Source organism: Oncorhynchus gorbuscha, unplaced genomic scaffold (genome assembly GCF_021184085.1).
Source record: "Oncorhynchus gorbuscha isolate QuinsamMale2020 ecotype Even-year unplaced genomic scaffold, OgorEven_v1.0 Un_scaffold_645, whole genome shotgun sequence".
Classification (NCBI taxonomy): domain Eukaryota; kingdom Metazoa; phylum Chordata; class Actinopteri; order Salmoniformes; family Salmonidae; genus Oncorhynchus; species Oncorhynchus gorbuscha.
In genome coordinates, this window is record NW_025745751.1 from 397,211 (window position 1) to 404,288 (window position 7,078).

The 7,078-nt window shown below is 46.9% G+C and overlaps 1 long non-coding RNA gene across 1 annotated transcript; it reads left to right on the forward strand.

Moving 5' to 3' along the window:
- Positions 1-4,306: 4,306 nt before the first annotated feature.
- On the forward strand, positions 4,307-5,022 carry LOC124019638. Its single transcript, XR_006835813.1, has 3 exons — positions 4,307-4,376; positions 4,480-4,553; positions 4,952-5,022. It is a non-coding gene; the product is annotated as an uncharacterized LOC124019638 (long non-coding RNA).
- The last annotated feature ends 2,056 nt before the right edge of the window (positions 5,023-7,078 follow it).

Genomic DNA, 7,078 nt, shown 5'->3' on the forward strand with positions numbered 1-7,078 from the left:
TAGCACGTATCACACACCAAGAAACATCAGATTAATCGAATTAGGCTGCCCTACACCACCATCAAGCTGCCCTAGACCACCATCAAGCTGCCCTAGACCACCATCAAGCTGCCCTACACCACCATCAAGCTGCCCTACACCACCATCAAGCTGCCCTACACCACCATCTATCTGCCCTGCCCTAGACCAGCCCTAGACCACCATCAAGCTGCCCTACACCAACATCAAGCTGCCCTACACCACCATCAAGCTGCCCTACACCACAATCAAGCTGCCCTACACCAACATCAAGCTGCCCTACACCACCATCATGCTGCCCTAGACCACCATCAATCTGCCCTAGACCACCATCAGACTATCCTAGACCATTAGGACATCACGCTGCCCTACACCACCTAGACACCAGGCTGCCCTAGACTACCAGAACACCAGGCTGCCCTAGACCACGAGAACACCAGGCTGCCCTTGACCACCAGAAACAACAGCCTACACCACAAAGCATGTACCCACTCTAGGCCATCTACTGTATGTTTACAATTATAGAAATATAAAACATCTCACCGACCGAGTGCAATTAATGTTATTTTGCTATACATGGCAGTGAATAAATGTGCCTGCAGTGCATTCAGAAAGTGTTCAGATCCCTTGACTTTTTCCACATTTAGTTAAGTTACAGCCTTATTCTGAAATGGATTCAATAATTTTTCTTCTTCTCATCAATCTACCCCATAATGACAGCAAAAACAGGTTTTTAGATTTTTTTGCAATTTCATGAAGAAAACATAAAGCTAAACTATCACATTTACATAAGTATTCAGACCCTTTACCTAGTACTTTGTCGAAACACCTTTGGCAGCGATTACAGCCTCAAGTTTTCTTGGGTATGACGCTATAAGCTTAGCACATCTGTATTTGGGGAGTTTCTCTCATTCTTCTCTGCAGATCCTCTCAAGCTCTGTCGGGTTGGATGGGGAGCATCGCTGCACAGCTATTTTCAGGTCTCCAGAGATGTTCAATCAGGTTCAAGTCCGGGCTCTGGCTGGGCCACTCAAGGACATTCAGAGACTTGTCCCCAAGCCACCTCTGCGTTGTCTTGGCTGTGTGCTAAGGGTCGTTGTCCTGTTGGAAGGTGAACCTTCGCCCCAGTCTGAGATCCTGAACGCTCTGGAGCTGGTTTTCATCAAGCATCTCTCTGTACTTTGTGCCGTTCATCTTTCCCTCGATTCTGACTAGTCTACCAGTCCCTGCTGCTGAAAAACATCCCCACAGCATGACGCTGCCACCACCATGCTTCACCTTAGAAATGGTGCCAGGTTTCCTCCAGACATGGCGCTTGGCATTCAGGCCAAAGAGTTCAATCTTGGTTTCATCAGACCAGAGAATCTTGATTCTTGTGATCTGAGAGTCTTTTGGTGGCTTTTGGCAAACTCCAAGAGTGCTGTCATGTGCCTTTTACTGAGAAGTGGCTTCCTTCTGACCACTCTACCATAAAGACCTGGTTGGTGGAGTGCTGCAGAGATGGTTGTCCTTCTGGAGTTTTCTCTAATCTCCACAGAGGAACTCTGGAGCTCTGTCATAGTGACCATCAGGTTCCTGATAGCTCAGTTTGGCTAGGTGGCCAGCTCTTGGAGTCTTTGGAGTTCCAAACTTCTTCCGTTTAGGAATGATGGAGGACAATTCCTTCGACCTCATGGTTTGGTTTTTGTTCTGACATGCACTGTGAACTGGGACCTTATATAGACCTTTCTTATACAGGCCTTTCTAATCGACCTGGCCGAGGTATCCTGGAAGGATATTGATCTCATCCCGTCAGTAGAGGATGCCTGTTTTTTTTAAATGCCTCCCTACCCATCTTAAATAAGCATGCCCCATTCAAGAGATTTAGAACCAGGAACAGATATTGCCTTTGGTTCTCCCCAGACCTGACTGCCCTTAACCAACACAAAAACATCCTATGGCATTCTGCATTAGCATCAAACAGCCCCTGTGATATGCAGCTGTTCAGGGAAGCTAGAAACCAGTATACACAGGCAGTTAGAAAAGCCAAGGCTAGCTTTTTTAAGCAGAAATTTGCTTCCTGCAACACTAACTCAAAAATGTTCTGGGACACTGTATAGTCCATGGAGAATAAGAACACCTCCTCCCAGCTGCCCACTGCACTGAAGATAGGAAATACTGTCACCACTGATAAATCCACTATAATTGAGAATTTCAATAAGCATTGTTCTACGGCTGGCCATGCTTTCCACCTGGCTACTCCTACCCCGGTCAACAGCACTGCACCCCCCACAGCATTTCGCCCAAGCCTTCCCCATTTCTCCTTCTCCCAAATCCAGTTAGCTGATGTTCTAAAAGAGCTGCAAAATCTGGACCCCTACAAATCAGCCGGGCTAGACAATCTGGACCCCTTCTTTCTAAAATTATCTGCCGAAATTGTTGCCACCCCTATTACTAGCCTGTTCAACCTCTCTTTCGTGTCGTCTGAGATTCCCAAAGATTGGAAAGCAGCTGCGGTCATCCCCTCTTCAAAGGGGGGACACTCTTGACCCAAACTGCTACAGACCGATATCTATCCTACCCTGCCTTTCTAAGGTCTTCGAAAGCCAAGTCAACAAACAGATTAGCGACCATTTCGAATCTCACCATACCTTCTCTGCTATGCAATCTGGTTTCAGAGCTGGTCATGGGTGCACCTCAGCCACGTTCAAGGTCCTAAACTATATCTTAACCGCCATCGATAAGAAACATTACTGTGCAGCCGTATTCACTCTTAGTGTCTCATATGATCTTTAAGATAAAACCACACCCAACTCAGCTTCTGATTAACACCAGACATGATTTCCTGTCACAGTCAGGAATAAGTTGAATCATATTTGATCAGAAGCTAAAGTAGAAGCACAGAGCTAATCTGTGGCCAAGGTGAGAGAGTGAAACCTGAATGCATGCTCTTTGTCTCCCTCCACAGCTGCTTTGCCAAGTTACATCAGGCCAGGCTTTCTGGAGGCACTGTTAATGATAAGAACAAGGAAAATAAGAAAATCCTTCAAACAGTCAAGCGCTGTCTTTCCGTTGTCAATGAGGACTATGAGGAAGACTATGAACAGGTAAGATATTATTTGCTAAAAGACTCACTTAACAATAAACCTGGGACACGTGACAGTGTTTTTCCTCAGCTCTGTTTCAGTTGTAGTTGTTGATGTATTTTCTGCTTCTTTCCCATTCTTCTCTTAGGATGCCCATGAATGTGTGTTGCTCCTCCTCTTTCAGCTGAAGGAGGAGGGTATGGCATTAAAGGGCTCACCAGAGCCATACACCTGCCCCGTGAAGCAGTTAGAATTCAAGCTGAAGACTTCCCGTACCTGCACCAGGTAACAGCTGTCATTTGTATACGGTGTACCTTGATGTCATCATCACATTTGTGAGGAGGTTTATTGTCAGCATAACATGCAGGATACAGAGGTAAAGCATTAAGATAGTGTGTAGAGGGATCAAAAGGTTTGTGTTGGATAGCTGATGCATTTCTCTCCGTACTTCTGAAGCTGTGGAGTTATAGTTTATGGTCAGGAGGATTATAATCACCTGTCACTGAGCCTGAGCCATGACCTGCCACACAGCCTGGACCTCTACTTTAAGGTCAGCACTTAGCTTAAACCAAGAGTTAGTATGTCAAGGAACACTAACATTAATGTCATAATGTTCATAATTGTATTGCTATCCTTTGTCACCTAGCCATCTGCGTTAGAGTGTGCATGCAGGATGTGCTCAGGAAGCACGGCATCTGTGACTAGGCACTTCCTCACGCTGCCCCGGTGAGTCCCCCCATCATCATCTCAGATTGCAATTGACAGTCCTGATCTAACTCACCAAACTGGGTTATTGATTTGAGTACAAGACTGATTCCTGTCTGTCTGTCTGTCTGTCTGTCTGTCTGTCTGTCTGTCTGTCTGTCTGTCTGTCTGTCTGTCTGTCTGTCTGTCTGTCTGTCTGTCTGTCTGTCTGTCTGTCTGTCTGTCTGTCTGTCTGTCTGTCTGTCTGTCTGTCCGTCCGTCCGTCCGTCCGTCCGTCCGTCCGTCCGTCCGTCCGTCCGTCCGTCCGTCCGTCCGTCCGTCCGTCCGTCCGTCCGTCCGTCCGTCCGTCCGTCCGTCCGTCCGTCCGTCCGTCCGTCCGTCCGCCCGCCCGCCCGCCTGCCTGCCTGCCTGCCTGCCTGCCTGCCTGCCTGCCTGTCTGTCTCTGAGCAGGGTCCTAATGCTTCATATCAAGCGATTTACTGCAGGCAACTGGGAGCCAGAGAAGGTGGATGATCCCATGTCCATCCCTGCAGAAATAACCCTCCCAGCCGTATGTGGGAAGACAGCCCATGTCCAGTATGGAGCCAGGTTGGTTTACACTCTGTTTGGGGACATTGCACATTGAGTTGCCAACACACACCTTGATTTTCACACACTAGATATTTATTTTCAATGCCATCAATTTACACAGGGCAAGCTCCCTGGGGAGAAACAACATGGACAACACACCTGCAAACTCCCCGAAAGGCACCCTTGAAAGACCAGGTAGGACATTGTGTTACTGACATCATGCAGAACACCCTCTCATGAAACAGGACTGTTGAGGAAAGCAAGTCGGAAGCTGAAGTTTAGAGTTTATTTGTTGATAGGTTTCCACTTCAATTTGTGGTTTGTATTTACACTATATTTGATATACCCCCACCAGCTTCAAATTCCTCTGAGCAGCTAGAGAAACCAGCTGACAGTGAGAAAAAGCAGCAGGCAGCCGCTGTGGTGAGGAGAGAGAGAGAGAGGGAGAGAGAAATAGAGAGAGAGAGAAAAATAATTAACAGATAATAAGATCCAGTTGAGATAGTGGGCGGATCAAGATAAGGCAGTTATAGAAGGAACCCCTATCCTGTAGACAAAATAACTATCCTATTATTAAATGTGTTTCCTTACAGAGACACCAGCCAGACAATATCTACAAATTGTCAAGTGTGATCTCACATCTGGGAGACAACATGTATACAGGTATGCAGGCACGCAGGTATGCAGGCACGCACACACAATTATGAAAGCTTAATGTACACTCTATTTTGTTTCCCTTGTTCCCTAGGCCACTACATCAGTGATGTTTTGGACAGCTGTGGCAATGGGTGGCTCTGCCTGGATGACGCACATGTCTTGAGGACAGATGAGGCCACTGTGCTGAAGGCGATTGCACAGACTGCCTACATCCTGTTCTATGTCTGCAGGTAAGGCTCTAGGTCACAAATATGAGAAAAATCTCACAAATGGAGTCAATGATGACAATGAGTCATCAAGAAAAGGAAAAGTGTTTACCAAAGCTAGAAAGATGATTCATTGACCACACATTAAGAGTTATCCCTTTAACCTGTAATCCCTCTGTATGTGTTGTTTTTCAGACATTGTATGTACATGTAAGATCTCCCTGTCATTTCTCATTGAAGTGGAGCAGGTGAAGGAGACCAGGCCCCTCACTACCAGGAGAACCCATCATTAAACTAAGGGAGAGGCACAGCTGCTCAGGGACCACCTGGAGTAGCACGTATCACACACCAAGAAACATCAGATTAATCGAATTAGGCTGCCCTACACCACCATCAAGCTGCCCTAGACCACCATCAAGCTGCCCTAGACCACCATCAAGCTGCCCTACACCACCATCAAGCTGCCCTACACCACCATCAAGCTGCCCTACACCACCATCTATCTGCCCTAGACCACCATCAAGCTGCCCTACACCAACATCAAGCTGCCCTACACCACCATCAAGCTGCCCTACACCACAATCAAGCTGCCCTACACCAACATCAAGCTGCCCTACACCACCATCATGCTGCCCTAGACCACCATCAATCTGCCCTAGACCACCATCAGACTATCCTAGACCATTAGGACATCACGCTGCCCTACACCACCTAGACACCAGGCTGCCCTAGACTACCAGAACACCAGGCTGCCCTAGACCACGAGAACACCAGGCTGCCCTTGACCACCAGAAACAACAGCCTACACCACAAAGCATGTACCCACTCTAGGCCATCTACTGTATGTTTACAATTATAGAAATATAAAACATCTCACCGACCGAGTGCAATTAATGTTATTTTGCTATACATGGCAGTGAATAAATGTGCCTGCAGTGCATTCAGAAAGTGTTCAGATCCCTTGACTTTTCCACATTTAGTTAAGTTACAGCCTTATTCTGAAATGGATTCAATTATTTTTTCTTCTTCTCATCAATCTACCCCATAATGACAGCAAAAACAGGTTTTTAGATTTTTTTGCAATTTCATGAAGAAAACATAAAGCTAAACTATCACATTTACATAAGTATTCAGACCCTTTACCTAGTACTTTGTCGAAACACCTTTGGCAGCGATTACAGCCTCAAGTTTTCTTGGGTATGACGCTATAAGCTTAGCACATCTGTATTTGGGGAGTTTCTCTCATTCTTCTCTGCAGATCCTCTCAAGCTCTGTCGGGTTGGATGGGGAGCATCGCTGCACAGCTATTTTCAGGTCTCCAGAGATGTTCAATCAGGTTCAAGTCCGGGCTCTGGCTGGGCCACTCAAGGACATTCAGAGACTTGTCCCCAAGCCACCTCTGCGTTGTCTTGGCTGTGTGCTAAGGGTCGTTGTCCTGTTGGAAGGTGAACCTTCGCCCCAGTCTGAGATCCTGAACGCTCTGGAGCTGGTTTTCATCAAGCATCTCTCTGTACTTTGTGCCGTTCATCTTTCCCTCGATTCTGACTAGTCTACCAGTCCCTGCTGCTGAAAAACATCCCCACAGCATGACGCTGCCACCACCATGCTTCACCTTAGAAATGGTGCCAGGTTTCCTCCAGACATGGCGCTTGGCATTCAGGCCAAAGAGTTCAATCTTGGTTTCATCAGACCAGAGAATCTTGATTCTTGTGATCTGAGAGTCTTTTGGTGGCTTTTGGCAAACTCCAAGAGTGCTGTCATGTGCCTTTTACTGAGAAGTGGCTTCCTTCTGACCACTCTACCATAAAGACCTGGTTGGTGGAGTGCTGCAGAGATGGTTGTCCTTCTGGAGTTTTC